Here is a 13,953-nt window from a genome sequence, read left to right as displayed (position 1 = left end):
TTAAGATGCAGACATTCAGATAAAAGGCCATGTGAAGATAAAGGAAAAAGAGGGCCATCCACAAGCAAAGGAGAGAGCCCTCGGAACAAAGCAACCCCCAGCGGACACTTTGATCTCAGACTCCCAGCTTCCAGAACTGTGAGGAAATGAGTTTCTGCTGTTTAAGCCACGCAGTCTGTGGTACTTTGTGCTGGCAGCCCCGGCAGACTAATACAGCCATCTTGACGTGACATGATGGTGAGACTCCTGAGCTATAGAAATATTCTATGGAATCTGAGGATGGAAGCAGAGTCGTAGAAGGCAGAGCAGAGAGATACACATGAGATATAGAGCAGCTCTGAAAAAAATATTGAGTTAAGCGAACCAGTACATTTTCTTAACTGCTCAGACCAATTTAAAAGGTGTATTTTTTTTTTCTTCAAAATGCAGATTGCCACAGGTGCAGGGAGTATAACTCGAGCAGGCTAGCCCCTCCTTTCCCCCACAAGTCAAGAATTGCTGACCAGCTTCAGGTTATCTAGGTCATGCAAGGTGGAGGCAAGCTCTTAGGGCTCAAGTTTGCCAGGTAAGGGACGAACTGATCTGGTGACTACTGGGAGTGGGCTATGGGGAGCTGGTGAGCCTTCTTGTAATGGTGTGGCCTTCCTTGAGACAGGGGAGAAGTTCTAGTTAGAAGTGATGAGTGTTATCAAAGTGCAGTAAGTAGAAATTGAAGAAGAAAACATGTAGAATTGGGCTTCGCTATTTGTTCAGTAATGGCTCTGCTCTCCTGTTCCCAATTTCTCTATCACATTGTGGCTCCTGTCCTTACAATCAAAATTATCATGCTTATCTCTATCTCAATGGCAAGGTGTGAGTATGAAGTGAACAATCTGTAGTCCATTTCAATTATTTTGGAGAAATCCTTGACCTCTAGATACAGGTTCTGACCTGAATTTTCCTTGTGCAATGCATCTGGGGTGGTACTGTAAAGAAAAGCAACTTGGGGCGCCTGGGTGGCTCAGTGGGTTAAAGCCTCTGTCTTCGGCTCAGGTCATGATCTCAGGGTCCTAGGATGGAGCCCCTGCATCAGGCTTTTCTGCTCAGCAGGGAGCATGCTTCCCTCTCCCACCCCCTGCCTGCCTCTCTGCCTACTAGTAATCTCTGTCAAATAAATAAATAAAATTTAAAAAAAAAAAAAAGAAAGAAAAGCAACTTGACAAATTTAAAACATAATGTAAAGATTCACTGATAATTTCTGTGTTTGTTTTAGCTCCCCATGCTAATTAAAAATAAGTTTACATGCGGTGCCTGAGAGGCTCAGTCAGTTAGGCATTGGAGTTCTGGTTTTGGCTCAGGCCATGGTCTCAGGATCCTGGAATAGAGCCCCGCCTCAGGCAACCCACTCAGCAGAGAGTCTGTTCAAAAATTCTCTCTCTGCCCCTCCCCTGCTCATGCTTACGCTCTCTCTCTCTCTCTCTCTCAAATAAATAAAAATCTGTAAAAAAATAAAATAAATAAATGTATGAGTCTTAGGGAATCATACCGAAATTAATTTTCTCCCAATTATGCTAGTATTGCATACTTTTAATGGGAATAACTATATAAAATCTAATAAAATTCCTAGATTCAACTTCTAAGAACATAGAGAACTTCCATTTACTTAAGACGTAAGCATAAATGTGACTTCAAAAAGAGGTATAGTTTCTTAGGTTTTTATAAAGCAAAATTTACCATTTTAAAAAGAATTTATTTATTTAATTTATTTTTTATTTATTTTCAGCATAACAGTATTCATTATTTTTGCACCACACCCAGTGCTCCATGCAATCCATGCCCTCTATAATACCCACCACCTGGTACCCCAACTTCCCACCCCCAGTCAAAGAATTTATTTTTATTGCCAAGAGATAAACATGACACCTTATCAAGTCTACTAAAAAATCAAAGAAAAGGACTGTTAATCATAACATTTTTAAAAAGATTTTTTAAAATATTTTTTTTTAATAAAAATTTTTAAAAGATTTTATTTATTTATTTGTCAGACAGAGATCACAAGTAGGCAGAGAGAGAGGAGGAAGCAGGCTCCCAAGGGAGCCTGATATAGGACTCGATCCTAGAACTTCAGGACTATGACCTGAGCTGAAGGCAGAGGCCCCAACCCACCTAGCCACCCAGGCACCCCAGTCATAACATGTTTTGATTGAATGAGCTTTACCTAGGGCCAGTCCTTGGTGGAATATGTAGCAAATATAAAAGATGTCAGGGTCATCTCAGTTCCTAGATGTTTTATATCAACTTCTTCATCTTGAGGTCCCTTCTGTATTTTTAAGGAAAAACAACATGTGTACTACATAGGTTCTAGGAGGCCCTGTGATTGATAGCAGAATTGCTTGGATGGTTCAGGTTATTCGTTTTTCCTTTAGTTAAAAGTGAAATCCTAGGGGCTCTGAGCGGCTCAGTAGGTTGAGCCTCTGCCTTTGGCTCAGGTCATGGTCTCAGGGTCCTGTGAAATCCTAGTTAGCAGAATGCTCTTGGGATCTAGATTACATATATAACATTGTATCTAGATAAACTTGTAGCAGGATAAATTCCAAAAGCTTAGATTGTTAATCAATAAGCATATCTTATTTTAAGCGAGTTCAAAAGGTGAAGACAAATTTTTCTCCAAAGTTTTTAAATGTGTAAGATTTAGCAAAAAGTAGTGGAACACTACAACCTCCACAGGCGTAACTTCGGTATCGATGGATAATTGTCATTTGGATTAATTCAGCAGCCCTCTAAATCCATTCTTCCCCTTTATCTCCCTAGTCCCCACTACTATCATGTTCCTCATTATGGTCAAGATATTTTTGTGAAATACATGTAGTCTGCTCTCAAGGAAGAAAAACGTGATACACAAGGGCATCTCCCTGCCTGGTGGTGAAACAAACAGGAACACTAGGGGAGGTTTCAGCCAGCCCTTCAACTGAACTTAAAGTGATGCGATCAAACTTAAATAGAGTCACAGAACTTTAAGAGAGGGCTTCATCATTCTCTCTGACTTTTCCCTAAGACAGGTGCCCTGCCCAGGCTTGTGACCTTAAACCTTTATTCTCTGAGGACATCCCGTGGAGGTTTGCTGAGAACATCCTTCCAGCCCCTCTTTCTTTCTGCTTTGTCAGATGGTTTCAACCAAGTGTGGGTTGGCATCCCCTCCTCCCAGGACCCTTCTAACCATCTCTGGGCATGGGGACTCCTCTTAATTTGGGTTTCCTTGAAAGATGGGGTGGGAATAGAGTTGAATCCTTTGGATCCCGAGAAATCACCATTGGATCACCATTTGGGTTCTCATGCTGCATCAGTAAAACAAACCTCTACCCTTTGAAGATCCATACTTTTCCTATTTATTTACTACGCCAGAAGAATCATTTCATTTTTCTCTTTAGCCCTAAAATTACATGACACTATTAACCATGCCATTTCTAAACTTAGCGGCTATTAGGACTCGGTTTCTGGAACCCTGTATAACCAGATCCCTTAAACTTTACCCTTTCCTTTTTCCTCTCAGCCATTCCTCTGCCATCTCTGTGCTCTAGCTGTATTGGGTTGGATTTCACTGGTTTCAAATACATAACTACCTCAAGGCATTCATAAATATTTGTGTCTAGAATGATTTCATAACACCCACACTGTATTTCACTCTGAGCTCTTCTTTTCTCTTAGGAACCATCCTAAGTGCTTTTTCAGGAACCTTGAACGCTACTTTCTGAGGCAAACCTGCTCAGCGGCAAGGCTATATTCCCCTGCCGGGTCCTGTAGCATCCTATACAACTCCTTTGCAGTAGACATCTTTAAAAACAAACTTTTGTAGTGTACGTATATGATTTTAAACTTAAAGAAGTTGGAAGAATAGTGAGTGGCGCATTCCTTACCCTACTTCTCCTACTGTCCACTAGCTTTATCATTTGCAATCCCCCCACACTCACACATCATATTTTTCTGAAACATTTCAGTGTAAGCTGCATATGTCATAGCTTTTTATCCTTAGACACTTCAGAATATATTTTCTTTTTTTTTTTTTTTTTTTTAGATTTTATTTATTTATTTGACAGAGAGAGATCACAAGAAGGCAGAGAGGCAAGCAGAGAGAGAGAGGGAAGGAGGCAGGCTCCCCACTGGGCAAAGAGTCCGATGCAGGGCTCGATCCCAGGACCCTGAGATCATGACCTGAGCCGAAGGCCGTGGCTTAATCCACTGAGCCACCCAGGCACCCAGAATATATTTTCCAAGAATGGAGATATTCTCTATCACCCTCACAGAGTTATGAGCCTCAGTAAACTCAGTAAAACTGAACAATGATGTATCACTTTTACTACTTACATCTATATACCATTTTTATTAATTCACTCACTAGGACAAGAAGTAGTTTGGGCTCATCTACTTTCCTCTTCAGTCATCTTTAATTCAGAAAACTTCCATAATTTTTCTTTTGTCTATCAATAAATCTCTCTCTCTCTTTCTATATCTTTCTATCTATCTATAGATAGATAGATAGATAGATAGATAGATATATTAGGAATAGAGTCCTAGATTTCTTTTTAACAGAATTGATGTCCCTTCAGTTTTGTCTGATGTTTCATTGTAGTTAGCTATATGTTCTGTACTTCAGGCTAGAATACTGCCTAAGTGACACTGTGTCATGTCAGAGATCTCACTGATCTTTTAATTTTTTCCTTATGTCTGTTCTTGCTGGAGAGTAATCACCAAGAGGGCAGTGACCAACTTCATTTTATTTACTTTTTTAGCTCCAGAACTAACTACAGGGCCTGGCACATTACAGGTACAAAATAAGTATTGACTGGAGTCATAAAGTAGGTTTTCACATAACTTTTCAGAGCCCCGCCTGAAAGTGAGGTAGAACTTCACACAGTTGTGCAGGATTGCCTTGTTGCTACTAAATTAAAATCGGTCAGGATGGAAACCCCAGGATCCTTATATGGATCAAGAAGTAAAGCTAAGCTAGTTTTAGCTCCTTCAATAGCTTCTTCCTTTTATTGTTGCAAGATGCACAACCCTTGGTGATCAGCAAGCATGCCCCATTCTGAGTGGCCTTAGTGTGAAAGAATACACATTTCTCTTCGTTTTGCCAAAAAAGCTGAAGGCATTTTTTTTCCCCTCAGACAGCCATGAATGCATATTAAACCAACTGTAATTGTCTGCTAAATGTATTTCATAAACAAGCAAACCAGAGCTAGATTTTTTTTGAGCCTTTAAAATACTTGGGATGCTAAAAATATCCTGTCAACCTTGAGCACAAAGCTGTCAAGCCAGAAACATTCAGCTTTTCTGAAAAAGAATTCGGAGGAGGTTGGTGGAGAAACATTGAAATTCATTGTGAATCTCATTTTTTAAGAATGAGGAGGCAGCTATAACATTGATGTGTATTTATCCTAAATGAAAAGAATGAATGAATTCCACTCGCATTGTGAGATGCGCCACTTGGGGAGATTTTGCACGTTATGAAAGTTTCTTCTTTTGCTTTTCAGGAGCGTTACCTGTGGCTGGTTTGTCAAACAGGCATACGTCATTAGAATGGTGAGATTAAAGCAAAGATATTTAAAAATGAGACTATGTCTCTATGTTTATATACCTTGAAGAAATGTTCTCAAATATGAAAATGTCTCAAAATGTTTTGCAGAGTTTGACAAATTTTTAAAACCCTCCCATTTGAAAAGTATCTACGGTAATGAACTGTTCTCAGAACTAAACCTGAGAAATATTTTTAAAAAAAAGAAAGAAAGAAAGAAAAAAAAAAGAGAGAGGCAGAAATGATCCTCACTGAAGAGTATTTTCCGCTGGGGAGTCTATCGGCATTCAGTTGTCTCATTTAATTATCCCTTGTGTGATTCAACCATTATTTATGAGCTTCTTCTTCTTAAAGAGCTCTGGGCTCTGCTTGCCAATGTTATGGCATATGAAGAGGCAGGGGTGTGCGTGTGATAATGCATCCGTCCACACTGCTGGCATGTTTTCTATCTGAACTCATCAGCTGCCAAAAGGACGCAGAACTCTCTCTTTAAAGATAAAACACTAACTGGGGTTTCAACATTGTGTGGGATTTGGCAGGCATCACACGCTCCTGCATTATTTAGGTAGAATACAGTCCCTAAAATGTGCACAGTACATGTTCAATAAAAATCATTTGCATGGGATTTACACCCGTCTCTGTCTGGTAATATCTGTGCTACTTGCACTGAGGAAATGAATTCACAGAAAAAGGATGATTTTAATTAATGGAGATGTTAAACATGCAAGCAATTGAAGAATTTTCACATTTTTACTTTGAACCCAAGCTCCCCTCCCCACTCTATTCCCAGTTTGAGTTAAAGACTTCATTGTGGACCTGCCTTGCTTTCTGCTGAGTTAAAATGTTGGGATGGCAGGAAAAGCAACAGAAACATCCCGCTAGTCTCTGGATGGAAAAAAATAAAAATAAAAAGAGGGGATGATGATTAATAGGGAAAAACACTGAAAAAATTTGGTTGCTGAATGTTGCCAGCAGTATGACAGATGTTTAAAACAAAATAAAATAAACTTGCAGCATTGATTTAGAATATAATATGGAGGTAAATGGTCTTTAATGAGGTTAACAGTGATTTTTATTATGAGTAGCTGAACTTGGCTCCATTTCAAGCTAAGAACTCATCCCTTATTAAAGATTTTTTTTCCCTGAAAATTATTGCTTCAGTTAGAATACATTGGTACTTAATAGCTTTTAATTAAAATGGCATCTGTAATGAGATTTTTTTTTTCCTTTTCTGTAGGAAAAGGAGATCCCTAACACTGAAAAATCTCTAATTGACCAGGACTCGAGGATGCCGGTAAACAAAAATTATTTAATGGAAATGACTAAGCCCATTGTGGTAAACCATTGATTCTACCAGCTTAGAACAGTTCACTAAATTGCATTCTCAAACTATATTTGTATAATGCAATAGATACATAGCTAAAACTGAAAAAAATTAGTAAGATCTTATTCATATTTTAAAAGGACTAGGAATAATGGAACATGCTTTTAGTTTTACAGTGAGTGTCGGCCATTATTGTATTGATCTAGATTAGTTTCCTAAGAAACAGCCCACATGGTCAGAAAGAGTCTACGTGTCTAATTTCTTTGAAAGAAATATTAAAATCTTCAGTGTCATTCATCAAAGCAGCAAATTTATCCATCTCTTCTGAGGTTTGATTCCCTTCCCTCTCACCATCCTCAACACTAAGTTAAGAATGTAACAAAGTTTATTTATTTACTTAGTTATTTTAAAGATTTTATTTATTTATTTGATGGAGAGGAAGAGAGAAGGGAGGGAGCACAGCAGGGGCAGCAGCAGAGGGAGAGGGAGGAAGCAGGCTCCCCCCTGAGCTGAGAGCCCCTGGGATCATGACCGGAGCTGAAGGCAGATGCTTACCTGACTGAACCACCCAGGCATTCCGCTAACAAAGTTTAAAAAAAAGAAATCTTGTTATCTGCACACCTGGTATGTACAGCATTAAGATCTTCCTCTAATGATTTCAAACATGATTTCAAGTTTGACTTATTTGCTGTCAGAATTTTCCGTCAGTCATTGGGCCATTAAGATGAATAATTTAAGGCACCCACCAACAATCCCATATTTTAAGACTCTTTAAGGTTATCTTTACATCAATAATGTAATTTGAAATTAGGCACTTGCTATCTTTTCCCACTATCTCTGTGTAACGGCTTCAAAAGAATAACTAGTCATAATTATTAATATTAATGATAATGGTCATATCATCACTACTTTCAATTACCTAAATATGGTTATAAATATTTCAGTATTAAAGAAACTGTCAATTAGGGCTGTTTTATTCATCTTACCTTCAATATGGACAAGATTCCGTATCATCTAATATTATTTATTTTACAAAATACAATAATCTTTGCTGTTCATAGATCAAATATAAATTTTTGTTATGTATAAATTAAATTCCTTTTGAACATGAATGAGTAAATAATAAATTGTGCTAAAATTTGTTTTCTTTCAAAAAACAGCTTGTGTATTTTTAATTATTTTTAGTGATACATTTCAAATATAGAGAAAACCATAGAGAAGGAATACAACAAATGCCTTTTTAACCACTATTAGCAAAATGTTAACCTTTCCCATTTTAGCTTTAGAGATTTTTCAACTTGTCTCCAATTCAATAGCCCTTTCTCCTTCAGATAACTACTACCATGAAATTAGCAAGTGTCCTTCTTGACTATGTTTTATAGCTCGTGCATGTTACTGTATTGTACTATTTTGTTTTGAAACTTTATATAATTGGTACTAGACCATATGCATCATTCTGCAACTTGCTAAGTTGTTTTAACATTTATTCATAATGCAATAGACAGATCTAGTTTTGTCATTTCAACTGTGATGTAACAGTGGTTCTCAGAGTGTGGACTCAAAACAAGCAGCATCGCTGGGACCCTGTCAGCAATGCAGATTCTCAGGTCCCATTGTAGTCCCACTGAATCGGAAACTCCAGAGGGCAGCGCCCAGCCATCTGTGTTCCCGTAAGCCCTGTAGGCGGCTCCGGTGTTGAAGTTTGGGAACCACTGCTACATACTGTTCTAGCACATAAATTTATTTATTCACTCTTACATTCATAGATATTTAGATTATTTCCATTTTTTCCAATATAACAAGCAATGCTTGAATGAACACTCTTGGGCATATGTTTTCTGCAGAAGTTGAATTGCCAGGTGTAAGAAACAGATGTAGGATGATGTGAAAATGGAACTTTTGCTGTCTCGGTGTAGGCTGAAGTCCCAAGACACCAGATTTGCTGATGAGCAATACCATCAGGAGAGGCTCTGATGAGCTCACAAAAGGACCCAGGAAAGGAAGAATTAGCTTTCCTTGCCTGTCCAGACTAGGCAGCCCTGACGGAACCCATGGTAGTCCGAGCCAAGTAAGGCTGATCCTGACCCCTTCTGTGAAGTGGCAGTGGAGCTCTGCTCATCTCTTCTCCAGAGAGGATGTGTTGTGAGAAGTGCAGTCAGATGACATCCTCGAGCTGCTCCAGCGTCAGCATGTCCCCCAGCATCCAAGCCACAGGGCTGCTTTGGCCTGACCATTTCTGCCCAATGAGGAACTCATCAATGGCCAGTGGTTTTGCCAGAACATTCCACAGGGCGTGCCAAGATGTTTTCAGATTTACACCACGGTCCGAGGCTTTTCCTTTGCAATCTCCTTTTCTGCCCTCTTCTTGTAATTCTGATCAAAGTCTGAACTCCTTCCCTGCCTCTTCCCCTCTCTTTCACAGGTGTTATCCCCAGTAAATCCTTTACACTTGCGGTCTGTTTTCCATAGGACCCAAAATGACACACTCTCTTCCTCCCAACCCCAATGTGACAAAACTATTTCCCAGAAATTAAAAAAAACAAACAAACAAACAAACCCAAAACACGTCATTTGAATGGTGGGGGGAGGAAGCACAGAAGCAACATTAAAAAAAAAAAAAAGCTAAAGATCATGTTCTTCCTTTCCTATTACAGCCTCCTCCCCTTCAACAGGCTGGAGCTGGGGGACAGACAAACAACTTTTAACTTGGTAAAAAGTATATGGTATTTAGGTATTAAATACTAAATGCAATTGTCTTAAAAAAGTAACCAGGGGACTTCAGATTCTCCTGTAACATGTGGCTGAATTATGGAACTTGTCATAGGAGAAAACAGTTATTTTATGATTGCATTCTGCTTGTTACAAGTTTGAATTATAGGGGCGCCTGGGTTGCTCAGTAGTTGAACGTCTGCCTTTGGCTTGGGTTGTGATCCTGGGGTTCTGGGATTGAGTCCTGCATCAGGCTCTGCTCAGCAGGAAACCTGCTTCTCCCTCTCTCACTCCCCCTTGCTTGTGTTCCCTCTCTTGCTGCATCTCTCTCTGTCAAATGAATAAATAAAATCTTTTTTTTTAAAAAAATCTGAATTATACACATTTCAACCTTTACTCGACATTGCCAAATTCCTCTGCAAAGTAGGGGTTCCAATATACACTTCTGCTTACAGGAATCAGGAATTCCCAATCAACAAAACTAAAAGCAACCTACAGAATAGGAGAAGACATTTTCAAATGACATATCCAATAAAGGGCTAGTGTCCAGAATATATAAAGAACTTGTATAACTCAACACCCAAAAAACAAATAATCCAGTTAAAGATGGGCAGAAGACATGAATAAACATTTCTCCAAAGAAGACATCAAGATGGCCAAGAGGCATACGAGACAATGCTCATCATGACTTATCATCAGTGAATCACAAATCAAAAGTACAGAAAGATATCACGGATACAATGCCCTGTCAGAATGGCTAAAATCACCAACACAAGAAACAACAGGTATTGACAAGGATGTGGAGAAAAAGGAACACTTGTGCACTTTTGGTGGGAATGAAACTGATGCAGCCACTTTGTAACACAGTATGGAGTTTCCTCAAAAAGTTAAAAATAGAGGGGCACCTGGGTGGCTCAGTTAGTTAAGGGTCTGACTTTGGCTCAGATCATGATCAGGGTCCTGGGATGGAGCCCCATGTCATGATCTCCATGATCTCATGACGGAGCGCTGCATCAGGCTCCCAGCTCAGCAGGGAGTCTGCTTCTCCCTCTCTCTCTGCCCCTCCTCCCACTTGTGCAGTCTCTCTCTTTGCCCCTCTCAAATAAATAAATAAAATCTTAAAAATAAAAGTTAAAATGAGAACAGCCTTATGATCCAGTAATCACACTACTGGGTATTTGCATAAAGAATACAAGAACACTAATTCAGAGGGATATATGCACTCCAATGTTTACCACAGCATTATTTACAATAGCCAAGATATGGAAGCAACCCAACTGTCCACTGACTGATGAATGGATAAAGAAGATGTGGTATACGGGGCGCCTGGGTGGCTCAGTGGGTTAAAGCCTCTGCCTTCAGCTCAAGTCATGATTCAGGGTCCTGGGATCGAGCCTCATATCGGGCTCTCTGCTCAGCCAGGAGCCTGCTTCTCCCTCTCTCTTTCTGCCTGCCTCTCTGCCTACTTGTGATCTGTCAAATTAATTAATTAATTAATTAATTTTAAAAAAAAGAAGATGTGGTACAATACACACACACACACACACACACACACACAGGAACACTATCTAGTCATACAGAAGAATGAAATCTTGCTATTTGCAATGACACGGATGGGGCCAGAGATTATGACGTTAAGTGAAATAAGTCAGTCAGAGGAAGACAAATGCAATATGATTTCACTCTTATGTGGAATTTAAGAGACAAAACGAATAAGCAAAGGGGAAAAAAAAAGAGTGAGAGAAAGCAAGAAATAGACTCAATTACAGAGAACGATCTGAAGGTCATGGGGCGGACGGGTTAAATAGGTGATGAGGATTAAGGAAAGGGCTTGTGGTGATGAGCACAGGGTGATGTATGTAAGTGTTGAATTACTATATTGTATACCTGAAAGGAATATAACTCTGTATGTTAACAAACTGGAATTAAAATAAAAACTAAAAAGAAAAAGAAAAGGAATTCTTATTTTCTCACATCCTTGTCAATATTTCTGTTACTTAACTGAAAGTTATCTAATGGTTATAATAGGCAGGCTCTGTTCTAAGAATCTTGTGAATATTAACTCATTTATCATAACAATTCTCAGGGCTCCTGGCTGACTTGGTCAGTGGAGCATGTGGCTCTTGATCTCATGGTTCAAGCCTCACACTGGGTACAGTTACTTAAAAATTTAAAAAAGAAACTTAAAAGAAATTTTAACAATTCCCTGACACAAGTAATATTTCCATTTTACTGATGAGAAAATTAACACAGAGAAGTTAAATGATTTGCTATAGTCAGACAACCAATAAGTCGTAGAGTTAGGATTTGAAACCAGACAAGACATGTCATTTGAAAATTTTTACTAGTTTTTTTCCTATCTGATAAGGTGTTATCTTGCATTTTCTTAATTATTAGTGAGACTGAACATAGATTTTTATAGTTACTGGCAATTCAAGTTCCTTTCCTATAAATCGTTTTTTGATATGCCCACTTTTTTATTAAATTATTTGATTTTCTCTTGTTTATTTGTAGGAGTTCTTTATAACTCTATGAAAATAAAACTCTACACTGAGAATGTTGATGCCTATTTGAATTTATTTCAAGCGTTTAATTAATTTTTATAATAATGTTATCATAAAGTATATTAATTAAAACAATAATAAATGAAATATTACTATTATGATAAAAAATGTATAATCATATATATTATGTTTATAATAATTCTTTTATCACAGTTAAATTAGCTTGATAGTTTTTTCTTTTCATTCTTCTCCTACTTTGGAAATAAGATATTTAATTTAGATTTTTAATGTTTACTCTAATTTTTTAACATGCACAATTAGCTTTTAAATTTTCTAACAAGATCCAAAATTATTCAGTATCTGTATCCTTCTATTATAAGAAATATTTCATGTTTCAGCTACCACTGAACAACACCCCACTTCTTATTCTTTAGACCTTTTTCTATATTTTTCTTAATAAAATATTTTAGGTCTAAGCATATTTGTTCCTCACAGCAAATGTTTGATTAAATTTACCAGCACATAGGTTCTAAATAGGTTCTGTGGTTATACACTTGTGTTTTATTTATCTCCCTGTGTTCATTTTTCATTCTGCTGATGAACATGCTTTATTGATTCTTTCAAAAAGTGTCTATGGATGACAAGATCTTAATCTTTTTATCTATGTAAAGATGAACATTTATTTTAATTCTTCATAAACAAATGTCCAAATTCATTTCCACTTTATCTATTATAGAGTCTATGAAAGTCATGCCAAATGTCTAGGGAGAATTAACCTAATAACTTTTATAATATTTACATGAGGCTTCTAGGTGGGCAAACCTATAAAACAAAATGGATATGAAGTGGACAAAACTTCATATTACTTCCATTTTCTTTTAGCCACAAAGAAATAGAGGTTATAAATGATAATATTAACATTATTTTGTTTCATTACATTTAGCTCTGAAAATGATCACTTTTTCTTCCTTCAAGTTCTCTTTTAATGTCTGTAAAAATATTTCCATAAAGATGTAAAAAGAAGTAAAACAGAATTGTTAAATATTATATATATATGCAGTTTCATTTACTACAAGTATGAATGGCTCTGAAGTAATCTTGTTCTTACCCTTTTATAAATCAAAACTCTTCAAACATGCATTTTTGCAGAGCTTGCTTTTAGTACTAGATTTTTCTCTTTGTATTCTCCAAGAAGAATTTTTAGAAAATGAAATATTATTTCCTCTTGGAAAGGTGCATCACTACCTGGCATATTATGGCATAATGTCCCAAATTTGTCCTTAGGAGGATTCATTTTGTTGGATTCCCATGTTTTGTGAAGAAAAACAAAATAAAAAAGACATGTTAATGTCTGTCATCCAGACAATACTTATTAGTAACTTAAGAAGAATTAGTATATACACTGGACCTTGTCAACATGCACTCTTGTTTGTAAGGTTATCTTAAATTGTATAGATGAGAGAGCTGGATTCCCCCAACATTGAGTACTCCCTTTTGTGGTGATAGCTCACTGTATACCAAAAAATGCCTATATGAAGAAACCCTACTGTAATAGTAATAATAAGATTTTTTTTTTAAATTCCTTTGAAAGGGTTTTGCTTAAAATAATTTTTTATGAAGCTCATGCGACTTCTATGAAAAAACTTAAATATACTATCCTTAGTAAACATTCATCATGTTTTGGGAAATGTGTCTTGAGCTGATGTTGTCACAGTAACTGATTATATTTTTGGGAATGCATCAACACTGAAATATACAAGCCATCAGAAAATATGGAAGGAACCTAAAATGATAGGTCATTCCCTATAATGTAGTAATTTCCCCAAGTCATTCGAAGCCAAGCCTCACACAAACAAAACAAATAAAAG

At 37.4% G+C, this 13,953-nt stretch overlaps 1 protein-coding gene and 1 long non-coding RNA gene across 3 annotated transcripts in view; one reads left to right on the top strand and one right to left on the bottom strand.

Annotated features, from left to right (window-relative positions):
- Window positions 1-13,953, top strand: part of LOC309846945 — a 57,975-nt gene that overhangs the window by 38,746 nt on the left and 5,276 nt on the right. The window contains exons 2-3 of one of the 2 annotated variants that reach the window (XR_014302210.1): window positions 5,508-5,556; window positions 6,786-6,842. This is a non-coding gene — a long non-coding RNA (uncharacterized lncRNA). The remainder of the gene's footprint in view (window positions 1-5,507; window positions 5,557-6,785; window positions 6,843-13,953) is intronic. The other variant, XR_014302209.1, reaches the window with a different exon arrangement.
- RORB (RAR related orphan receptor B) overlaps window positions 1-13,953 on the bottom strand; it is a 245,839-nt gene that overhangs the window by 226,751 nt on the left and 5,135 nt on the right. The window lies entirely within an intron of this gene.

This window comes from Mustela nivalis (assembly GCF_964662115.1).
Source record: "Mustela nivalis genome assembly, chromosome: 13".
In the NCBI taxonomy this organism is placed as follows: domain Eukaryota; kingdom Metazoa; phylum Chordata; class Mammalia; order Carnivora; family Mustelidae; genus Mustela; species Mustela nivalis.
The sequence above is the reverse complement of the archived record's forward strand: the minus strand, read 5'-3'. Positions and strand labels throughout refer to the sequence as shown.